This window comes from Felis catus, chromosome D2, assembly GCF_018350175.1.
Source record: "Felis catus isolate Fca126 chromosome D2, F.catus_Fca126_mat1.0, whole genome shotgun sequence".
Classification (NCBI taxonomy): domain Eukaryota; kingdom Metazoa; phylum Chordata; class Mammalia; order Carnivora; family Felidae; genus Felis; species Felis catus.
Genome location: NC_058378.1, coordinates 9,764,524 through 9,776,475, shown reverse-complemented (window position 1 = coordinate 9,776,475; position 11,952 = coordinate 9,764,524). Strand labels below are relative to the sequence as shown.

The window sequence follows — 11,952 nt, the reverse complement described above, 5'->3', positions numbered from 1 at the left end:
ATGCAATATAAAAGCCTGGCTAGCAAGATCATATCTTTTATCTTCTGATTACCAAAAAAAAAAAAAAAAAAAAAAGGGTCTGGGTGCGTGTGCACGCGCGCGTCTTTTTAATGCATGTTTACCTTTTTTACAACTAAGGCGTCAACTTCTGGAAGAGGAAAAGCCAGGTCTTCCTCTATTACATTGTTCTGTAATGAAGAGACTATCATCAGGGAGGGGGCGGGGAAGACTCAGGCTGCTCTCTAAGGAAAGGTTCTCAACGGAGTCCTTTATTATAACCGCGCTGGGGTTCTCTCGGCAGTAAGTTGTGCCCAAGAATCCACTTCCTCTCAATCCTTCCAAGCAGCCCAAGCAAATGGACTCAGGAGAGAACACAGCAACACTGACCCCCAAGATCTGTCCTTGAAGCACCGGGGGCCCGAGTTGGGGACACGCGTGGACAGAGCGGGCCCAGCCCGGAGGCCGCGGGGCTCTCCCGCCGCCGCCGGGCTCCCCCGCCCCCAGGCGCAGAAAGCCCGTGGAGCCCGCACGCGGGAGCTGAGCGCGCGCCAGCAAAGCCACTGGGCATGCTCAGAAGCCGGGCAGGTTTGGGTCTGTGGCAGGCAGCTTATGCATTACACCCGTGCTCGCCGTCCTGGGGGAAGGAGGAGGAGGAGGAGGAGCGCGGGAGGAAGAGAAGGAGGAGCGGCGAGCAGTAGCCACGACCGCCACCACCAGGCAGAGAAAGAGTTCGTGAGGAGGGAGAGACCCTCCTTCCACTTGGAGCGCCTTGTGTCTGCTTTTGGAAAGACAGAATACAAGATAAAGGAGGAGACGGAAAGAAGGAGGGGGAAAAGTGAGGAGGGAGAGAGAGAGAGAGAGAGGGAAGAAAAAAAAAGACGCGAACAGAGAGGGCCGGAGCGTGCCGGGCGCCCGAGGCGCGGGGGCGGCGGTGCCGAGCCAAGAGCGCTGCCGCTTGGGCAGGTGCCGGGCCGCTGCCTGGAGGCGGCATGTGACGCGGCCGCAGCTGCCCGCGGGCGGAGCGCTCTCGGACCCGGGAGCGCACACCGCGGGGCAAGTCGGTGCCTCCGGATCCCCGCGCTGCTGGTGAGATCGCCGGCGGTAGCCTCGCTTCTGCAAAGACGCGCGATGAACCGAAGGGCGGCTCCGGGCATGGGCGTGCGGTCCTAGGACACTCGCTCCCGGAGCGCCGAGCAGGAGGCGACTAAAGGACAGGGGACCCGGCGACCCCCGTGAGTCGAGGAGGCGCGGGCGGCCGGCGTGGGACGGTCACCTGGAGCGCAGCGGCCAGGTAAAAGACGGTGCTCGCCACCGGGGCGCTGGGCGAAGCGGGTGGAGGTAGCGGCTGACCTGGTTTCTTGCCTGATCGCGTTGCCAAGGGAGGAAAAAGTTTTCGGCCCGGGTAGGAAATGTCTTTGCTTTGGGGAATGCAAACAGGGTATTGGGGACGCTGGAGAGAGCTGGTCTGTCGATTTCGGGAGTAGGGGAGTGGGTGATGGAAACTTGAACCTAGAGAGAGCGCGATATTGTGCGGAGTTGGAGCCTGGGACCCAGGGTGGGAATGCTGGGGTCACCGCAAGTGCCGGGAAAATGACGGGAGTAACAGGAGCGGTGGCCGGGAGAGAGCGGGGGCGCACCACTGGGCTCTCCTCGCCTTGCATCCTCTCTCCCCCGAATGCCGGATTTGAGGCACCAAGAGTCCGGACAAGAGGAGCTACTCGGCTTGGTGTGTGCTCGTGCGCGCGCGCCTGTGTGATGTGCGTGTGTGGCTTCCCTCAGATGATTTCCTACCGCTTTTAGGAAAGCTAAAGCAGACACCCGCCAACCTCGAAATAGGGTGGCTTGTTCGGATTGCATTTCAGGGGGCGAAGAGGCAAATTTGGCACTTAGTGTAACACCTGGGCGAAGGTGGGTAGCCCCGGTGCGCATCTTTACTGACCCAGAGAGAGTCTACACTCGCGGAGCCGTGGCCGTTAGACCGCACCGGATCTCCTCTCTGGAACCCTCCCCCAGAACAGCCTCCTTACAGCTGGGTTAATTTCTGCGTGATTTTAAACCGTGGTGGTGTGGGGGGCGGGGTGGGGGCACAGTTGACTCGTGCAGCAAAATGCACTTGTCTTTTTCGCGCTGTGCGTGTTGGAATTGTGATCCTGTTCGGCGTGCGTGTGCATGTGTGCGACTCTCCTAGCACGCAGGTTGGAAGTGCGAGAGGAAGCAGGGGTTTGGGAATTGCACCCATATGGACAGATTACAAGAATGCAAACATTCATGTGTCTGCAAGTGTTATTTGAACCTGTCCGATGGCTGTAAGGATATGCTGTCCTCAGGCTGGCTGTGTTGCGATGTTGAACGGGATGGCTCTTCTTAGGAGGTAAATGTATGTATACAAGCGTTTGTGTTGTTAAAGACACTGGTTATTTCACTGTATGTTTTGCACAGACCTTTTGATGCCTCTCTTGGCCTCTGAGTCCCAACAAAACAGATAGCCTGATCCCCCATTTTGGGTCTTTCTGTGTTACTATTTGAAAAATAATTTTTTTTCCAAAAAAAATGTATTTGTTGATTTTGCGGTCCCAAATAATTTTATATTGTGAGATCATTAAATTGCATGAAACATTCAGCACTATTTCCTGTGTTTAAAACAATGCCCCTGTATTTTACTTAAGAAAGAGACCCTGCCTAAGAATATACACTTAAGAAAGGGGAGAGGTGAACCTAGGACAAATACCAGCATATAGACAAGATTGTGGTAGTCACGTATTAATTAAAAAAAAAAAAAAAACTGAGGTCTTTCTGTTCCAAACGTGGTGGGATAGATATGGCGTTGGGTGCACCCTCTTGTTATGGGAGCTGGTATTGCGAACAGTATATAGAACATGCCTGCCTTTTCTGTGTGCATTCAACATGCCACAGAATTGTGGTTCAGATCATACGCTCCTATCCCTGAATAGCCTATTTGAGATTTTGTTTACATAGCTTGTCTTAATTAGCTTAATGTATAATTAGCTATTGTTGCATTAGAAAGCATGTTATTTTTAAATGGGTTTCCATATGGAAATATACCTTTAGCTTAAATTGCTGACTTAAAATTAATTACATTGCAGGTCTGATTTAGACTTTCTATAGGCTGGGGGGGGGTTGCTAATAACATTGACTTCCAAAATGAAAATAGTACTACTGAAATGCCATTTTTTAAAAATAATAGCAAATATTTATGCAAATAGACTTAATATTTTAAAAAGGAAAGAGAAAAAGATTTTGAAAAGAATATTTGACAATGTATATATCTACTGCATGGGAAATTATTGTAAGAGGAAAGTGTAATTCGGGAAAAGGGAAAACGTGTGTGGAATTGGTCAACATATAGAGAAAGATTGATTGTGTTATAAGAGTAGTTTTGCATTAAACCTACATTTAAACTTATTTAGGAAACTTCCTATTAAAGTTTAGTGAAATGTATGAATTGTACATTTTTCTTTTTGGGAAAAAAGGGAAATATCACATCAAAAGTATTACCAATTTCTGAAGATTATTTAGGCATACTGGGTTTTTTTAGGATGCACCCGTTTTCTTCTCCTTATAAAGACAAATGATTTACTTCCTTGCAGAAAGAGTGTGTTGTTTAAGCTACAGTGTGTAAAAGCGTGAACTTCTTTTAATGGTGTTTTAGCTTTAATTGAGAGCAACCTGTTGAAAATGAGCCTGGCGGTGGGGGTGGGGGGGATATATGAAATTCACAATAATATAAAATTTCTTGCATCCCCACCAGTCCACTGAATAGAAGGAAATTTCCGTGATATAATTAAAAGCAACATTCCCTTGTGTATTTGCAAATTCTAAAGTAATAATTTTGTTCATATTTGTACCTAAAATTTCCTCTAGCATTTCCTGAGCCCACGTACTGTTCTTGCCTAATAGAGTTGTTAGCATTGGAAGAATTACTTGCCTACTCCTAAATGGCCTGGACATTGTCAGTGTAACTATTAAGGAACTGGGTCTTTGCAATGCAGGGAAGTTTATATTGAGAACAGCTGTGGTCTAGTGGCACTTCAGACATGAGATGAATGAATGGTGAATCATATGAAGACGGAGTCTCTGGTGGGTATGCTGAGAGATGCACCTGTCATTCACTTAGGGAACCTGCTTTTATGTCATAGTATATTATGACCCATAGCATTATCCTCACATTGTGGTTCTGAAGCATCAGTGAGTAACTGGAAATGTTTTACTTTATGCAATATGTTTGTGAATTGAAAAATACATTTTTCGTACAGGAGACTATCAAAAAGACCTATATGGCTCCAATAAAAAAAAATTAAGCAAATGCCTACACCACGGTTATTTAAAAAAAATCAGCATAATAAAATGTGCCTTATGCTTAATTTTTGATGGCAGTGCTTCCCTAGATGGCCATGAAATGGTCCACTGGATTTTTTTTTAACCTATCAATCTCATTTAGTCCAGTGGAATCCCTGTCCTAGTTGCCAGTATGAACAGAACTGGGGGATAGAATTGTAGCCTCGGTGGAAAGTTTTGATTTTAGGGGAGAAAGGTGAACAGATCACCTAATGAATTTGACAAGAGGCAAAACCTGTCAAATTGGAAGTTAATTTCTCATGTCTGACAAGACTCCATCTTCAACATTAAGGAAGGGGTTCTTGTTCAGATCAAATTAAAGACTCTGAATCCTAAATCAGTAGTTATGGCCCTTGTCTCTCCACCAGCACGCCACAGAAAGGCTGTGCAGGTGCAAAAGGCATCCCCTTTTGGTTGTAATCCCACATCCCATGTGCCCCATTAGATTTCTCCGTTCCCTAAAAAGTGCATATCCTGGGCGACTTAGACCTGCATTAGCACTGTCATCAAATAAGGAAATGAAGACAGTTTTGTTGCAGTGAAGCTATTGGAAATATTGAATCACAACGGGCCGTACAGTGGAAATGGGGTGCCCTCCCCCAGCATTTCTTTCCCCATGTGCAAGTGGAGGGGATAGCAGTCTTCCTGTCTACATTGCAGAATGCTTTTGGCCATCCATAGCCATGACTTTTGTGGAAGTGCTTTTCGAACAATCTCTAAAGCACTATTAAATGTGGTGCGCGATTTGGACCCTTAATATTATTTGATGTGGAGCCCGGAGAGCAAAAGTACAGGTTCCCCTCTGGCTAAGTAGCTGGCTGCACTTGCGTTCCCTTCTGTCCGGAAGTTTTGGCGGCTTGTAGACTCCCTGGCCTCTGGCAGGCTCTCCCCTTCCGGCTGGCACTTCTGCTCTCCCACCTGTTGAAACGTCCTGCTCATGCACTCCTGAAGGCTAAGTCCTCTGGCTGGCATGCACCTTCTTTGACTTCTCTCTGCCGAGGCTGTAGCTCCCCACATTGACAGAGCCCCGGGATCCACCGGTGGTGATGGCAGGCCAACAGAAGGAATATTTGAGCTCCTGCCATCTTCTTCTCACCAACTGTGCCAGTTCATCCTGAAGCCAGCTAGAATGTGAACACTTTGAGGAGAAACAACGATGGGGGGGAAATGGGGGAATACGATTAGACAAACAGTAGCTGGCTGATGCATGTGGGCTTTGAGCTCTTGCCTTCCCCGGCCCTGCATTGTGTGACACTGGGAGACTGGGCTTCTGGACTCTTCAACCAGTGCACTGCAGAGAAGGGAGTGTGAGGCTCACTGGCCCTAACCCTAGTGAGCTCTAGTGTTTCCCATGCCCAGCTAGCCTCAGTTTCTCTTACTCTTGTCATATTTTCCAAGGCTAGGCTTTTCTCATGTTTGCAGTTTCAGTCCTACAGGCTTGCCTGGAAGGGCTTTAGCTGTGACCTTGGCAGTTAGCCTCACCCTTGCCAAGAACTTTTCTCCAGGAGCAAGACTGCATTCTTTCTCTTCTTAGTCTCTGATGCAACCCTAAAGTGGACAAACCCCTAGGCCTAAGGCACAGTCACCCTCCTGGCAGTGTATCCTTTCTGCCTGAAGAGTCGTGCTGCCAAGTTCCAACCTGACAAATAAATTCTCCTTGTGTGTCATTGTTGGCAGGATCAAATCTCAGTTCTCCACACTCCTCCTGGCCACTGTAATTTGAGTTGCTGACTATCCACTACAGAATTAATTCTTCATTAGGTCATTTGTTCTGGCCTAGCCCTAGCTTATTTCCTGTCCCCAGTGTTCCCTTGAAATCTGGCACACCAGCTGAGCCCTGACATATTCTACCTTCAGTCACCTCTACTGCAGGAAGTAGAGCTAGTATAGACATCCTGGGTCAGGCAGGATATCCTCCCACTACTGCTGTGCAGATAAAATTCAGGTAAGATCAAGCCAAAGTAAAATACCGCCAGCAGGCTGTAAAGGACCATGCATTTATGGTTGTGAGGTGTTCTTCTGCTAAGGCCTTTTAATTTATCACAGGTAGCTATGGCCATGGAATTAGATTCACACCAAAATATCCTGCCAGTAAGCTTTAGGGAAAGGGACCTATGGACAGCCTTTGTCCATTTTTTTTTTCAACTTCTCACTTTAGAGTAGTGATATTTGCTCTGGACTTGCCCACGGAACCAAGTCTGGAGAGAGACCCCGTTACTACTCAACTAAGAACCACTTCTTGCTGATGGCCATTTGGAGTTTCATCTTGCCGGCTCTTAACCTCCCATGGGGCCCACTCCAGTTGTATTTTGCAGAATCCAAGAATCCACATAAATTTCAAATATTACTGGGTTCTATGTGTCTGTGTATCTATCTATTTATATATATGTGTATTCATTGAGAAGTGTTGAACACAGTGATTTTTTTGTTATTTTCAATTTTTTTCAGTTCAACATAGTCTAAAAGCACAACTTCTCCCATGTGCAAATCCCTCAAATTATCTGCATTGAAAAGAAGTTCTCATACATGAAATGGATGCAGAGATCCTCCTGTCTAGTTTGCCGGTGACTCCTCACGTGATAATGACATGTGCCATGTGCATTACCTTGTCAGAAGGGAGACATTTGGGAAAACTGGAATGGCCACAGTGTCCCTTCATATGAAGTCCTCCTTTCTTCCCTCCTCACCCCCAAATCCTCAGCCAACCTCTCTCAACTTTCCTTGAATGCAGCTATCATTCTGTTCTCCTTGTGATAAATTATTTTAAACCCTTTAGTTCATGTAATAGTAAGAAAACTTGTCTAAGCAACTATAAGCCTCATGTCCTTCCTCCAGATTCTGGTTGTACCCTCTATCTTGAATAGTAAATGTGGCATTCGAGGATAACCCAGGTAGTATTTATGAAGTTAACTTCATGAGAGTATAAATCAATTTTAATTTACTTGCTTGAGTAGAATGAGTCTATCCATCTGCCTTTCTCCTTCCCTGTCGCTTTGTCTGTCTGTCTATCTATCCGTCTATCTATCTGTCATCTGTCTATTATCTCTGTGTGTGTCTGTGTATCCATCTCTGTGTTCCGCTTACACGTGTGGGTGTACATCTCTGTGATAATTCTCCCTGACAGTGTTCAGTGTTATCTAATGTGCCAGGTACCACAGACATCCTTCTTTGGATTCACAAGAGGGTGAGTCCAGGGATGTGCCTTCCAAGAGTTTATGATCTGCATGTGTTGAGAGCAGCTCCAGAAATCTAAGAGTTGGAAGGTGATGTCAGGTGTCATATTGATTTACTATGGCTTAAAACAAAATAAATGTTTCCTCTCATAATTCTGGAGAGCAGAAGTCTGAAATCAAAGTGTGGGCAGGTGCACAGTCCTTCCAAAGCCTCCAGGGGAGAATCCTTCCTTGTCACCCACAGCCTCTGATGGCTGTCTACATTCCTTGACTTGTGACTGCCTCTAGTCTCTGCCTCTGTGGTCACATCGCCACCTCTTTTTCTGTGTGCCTCCTCCTCTGTGTTCCTGTCTTACAGGGATACATGTGATTGCATTTAGGACCCACCCAGAAAATCCAGGATAAGCTCCTCCTTCTGAAAGCCTTAATGTTATCATGCCTTTTACCACATAAAGTAGTATTTACAGGTTTCGGAAATTAGGACGTGGACGTATATTTTGAGAAGACACCATTCAACCAGCTACAGATGTCAGTGATGAACCACATTCTACTTTGTGATTCCCTGTTGAATTGTGCGATCTGTGAGCTCTAAGAAATGAATGTATACAAGGTGGCCTTTTCCATTTTCAGAGAGCCCTGAGCAGATTCTCCTTACGTTGAGCCAAAAATCTAATTCTTACTCTTTGCCCTCCTAATAATTCTGAGAATTATGATGAGAATACTTCTCATCTTTTTTCCATAAGCAAATCTTTAAAGTTCAACAGTTTAAAGTTCATTCAACCTGGTCTCTTATGCCCCTTCAGAATTTTCATTTTCGTTCTTAATCTTTTCATTCATGCTCAGTGCCACCTCCCTCCACCCCCAATTTCACTACCTTCCAACCCTAACCTTTTGCTCTCTAGCTTCCCTCCTCACCAGGAGTAAAACCACTACCAAAAGTCACCCCTGACCTCTTAGTCATAAAACAGGTAGCCCTTCCCCAGGTGTCCCCTTTAGTCTCTTAGCAACACCTGTACCTCTTTTATTTTCGAAGCATCGTATTTCCCTGGCTCCCTCTCTCTTGTGGTTCCTCTGCCTTCTCCCAGCTTCCCTACCCCATCTCCTGAGCGGAGTGAGACTCTCCAAGAATTTCTCTTCTGTTGACCCCCATGCCTTCCTCGCCCCCTCCTCCCTTGGTAACTGCACTTGTTTTCATGGCTTCCAATGCCTCCAGTGTGGAGCACACCCATTCATGGTCTCCACGCCCAGCTTGGCTTCTGGAAGGAGTGTTTCCATGAGTTTGCCGGACAGCACAGCCTTCATCTGTTTCCTCCTCATCCTGCTCCTCTTCGGTTTCCTATTTCTATAAATAGCATGGCCATCGTACAACTCAAAATGTCTGAGTAATCTTGATTTATTCCCTTCCATTGCCTCCCACATTTAGTCAGATGCCAAATTGTAATAATTCAACCAAGTAATAGCTCAAACCTCTTGGCTTCTTTTCTTCCCTATCACCAGCACCTTGATTTATTGCTTTTCCAACTTTATTGTGCATTCAGATCACATGGAGATCTTGGTAGAAGGCAGACTCTGATTCGGGAGGTCTGGGCTGGGGCCTGAGAATCTGCAGTTAGTTCTCACTAGCCCAGGTGACGCAAATGCTGATTCAAGTCACCTCGTTCATCCAGTCTCTGGGCCTCCCAGAGGACTGTGCCCTCTTCTTCTCATCCATTTTATACAGATCACTTTTATTGAAGACCCAATCTGATCGTTGTTTTCTCCTATCCTCACAAAACTTCTTTGACATCCCCTTCTATTATTATTGAATGACAATTAAATGTATTCTATCAGCATTCAACTAGCATTCCACTTGTTCCATAGCTTGGATTTACATTTTAAATTCAATCCCAAGTCTCAAGGTCGCCTCTCACGGTACCCTTGACACTTGCTGTTGTGTATACGCTCTGCCATTTCCCTGACTTTCATGTGTTCTCAGTGCTGCACAAAATGCCCTTTCTTCCACATCCTCATGGGCTCGGATTTTAGCAGTTTGTCAAGGATTGCTTGAACTGACATTTCTTACCATGAATTCATCTTTTAGTACTTTATCAGACATTCAGTGTCATCACCGGTCACATTTACTCGTGCGTGTGTGTGTGTGTGTGTGTGTGTAAATTATTTCAAATACTGGAGTGTGAAGTCCTTTGAGGACACCGTGTTTCATTTGTCCTTTATTGCTCTAAAGTACCCTGCGTGGAGTCTTCCTCCAAATGCTCAGTATACTCATCAACCTATAAACTGTAAATATACTATATTTGTTGCTTTCTCATTATGTAAGTAATAGGGATTACACTAAAAATCAAGCATTACAACAATGTATATGACGTTTTGTTGCTTTCTCATTATGTAAGTAATAGGGATTACACTAAAAATCAAGCATTACAACAATGTATATGACGTCAAAAGTAAAACCAAAAAGTTCACCGTGACCTAATATCCCCTAAAAAACCATGGTTAACAATTTGATGCAAAATCCTTTAATACTTTTTTTAAAGCAAGCTCTGCACCCAACGTGGGGCTTGAACTCATGACCCCCGAGATCAAGAGTCATGTGCTCTACTGATTGAGCCAGCCAGGCGCCCCAATCCCTTGATATTTTTCTATATACATCGTCACGTTTATTTTATACAAAACTGAGATAATAATAGATTTTTGTGACCTGACTTTAAATGTAAATCTACCTCTCCCTGTTTTTTTAAAATCTGCAATGTATTCCAAAAGATCTACTGATTTCGCTGCATAAAAATCAATCCACTTAAGATGGCCCAGTGGTATAGAAATATGTTTGCTTTGAAATTCTGATCAGTTAAGCATGTCTTTATTCAGCACTTTCTCTGCCCCCAGGATTAGACACTTAGGATTTACGAGAGTAAGACATAATACTGCCCCAGAGGGCACAAGCTGTTCACGTCCCTTCAGGCTGATGTTGGACCGTAGACTGGTGGTGATGTAGTGACCACTCATGTTTGATGCCCTGTACTTTCAGATAGTTGAATTTCATATTGAAATTTAAACTGTCACATGCTTTATATTTTAAAGTTTATTTTTTAGTTTTTGAGAGACAGAGGGAACGTGCGTGCAGGTAGGGGAGGGGTAGAGAGAGACGGAGACAGAGGATCTGAAGTGGGCTCCTGGCTGACAGCAGAGAACGTGATGTGACGCTGGGCTAGATCTCACCAACCATGAGATCATGACCTGAACTGAAGTCAAACGCTTAGCTGACTGAGCCACCCAGGCGCCCCTAATCTTTCACATACTTTAGATCTGTGGAAAGCGGATGATTCATGTTGAAATCTGAATGTGGATATATTTATTGAAGACACACATATAATGTATATTAGTTTTTGTTTCATGAATGAATGTAATCTTGGAGTAAAAAAGCCCAGGAAATCTTTTTTCCCCCAGAAATTCTTTAACAAAGATTTAATAAAATCATGTTGTATATTTAACAGAAGTGCAATTTAGAGAGAGGAAGGGCAAAAAAAAACCCCACAAAGTCATACGAGCTATGTTTTAGAATGCCAATAAATGAATGCACAATGTAAGACAATGATTGAAAAGAAAATTCCTGTAGAAGTCTAAATCAAAATTCCTCTACGGATTTTGGAGAGACAGCTCTTAATAACGACGAATGTTTGTTACTGTGACCGTTATTTGTCAATTTTTGAAAAATCAGTTTTGTGGTAGAATTCTGGAAGTTCGTTTTGCCTGGGTAGTGGGTCAGGTGGAGTATGTAGGGGGGACCTACAGTTGTCATTGAAGCTGGCTATGTCTCGCGAAGAAAAAACCTAAAAGCAGAATGCCAGACAATAAGGGGCTGATGCTTAGACATGTACGAGGCTGCTGTGGTCTGAGTTTGTGAAATTATATGAAGAACACTTCTAGATCGTATCTCTTCTATTTGAGGAAAATGAGGTCCCAAGACTTTGAGTGATTCACCCAAGGACACAAACTTAACAAGCCTGGGTCTTTGGGCTGCACATCAGGGTTTCTCGGTTCTCCCAGGGAAGAGTCATCCCGCCTGCTGTCTGTGTGTGTTCTCGCCCCTGGAGATCTCAGCTGCACTTAGGGCTTCGGTGACAGCAGACCCAGGTCCGTTCCCTTGAGTGCGGACATCCATTTCTGGCACTCTGCTGGACATTTCCACAAAGGATATCCACCGGGCACCTCTCACGTCCTGTTTGGGCATTGGAACCCATCACCTTTCTCCGAAATATACCATTCTGCCTGGTTTTCCTATATTAGCTGATTGCATCAGTCCCCCTAGGATCTCACACCTTTTGCCACTGTATTTCCTTTATACCCTCACTCTGCACATGCAGTCTCCACATCCTAACAGATTTTCTTGAGCTGTCTCATCCATTCCTTCCCTCCCCTTCCCACT

General features: G+C 45.2%; 1 protein-coding gene across 1 annotated transcript in view; it reads left to right on the top strand.

The window, feature by feature from the left end:
* The first annotated feature begins 680 nt into the window (after nt 1-680).
* The window catches only part of CHRM3 (cholinergic receptor muscarinic 3), a 522,351-nt gene continuing 511,079 nt past the window's right edge, over nt 681-11,952 (top strand). The window contains exon 1 of the mRNA XM_011287200.4: nt 681-1,291. The gene's annotated coding sequence lies outside the window, so the exon portion shown is untranslated. The remainder of the gene's footprint in view (nt 1,292-11,952) is intronic.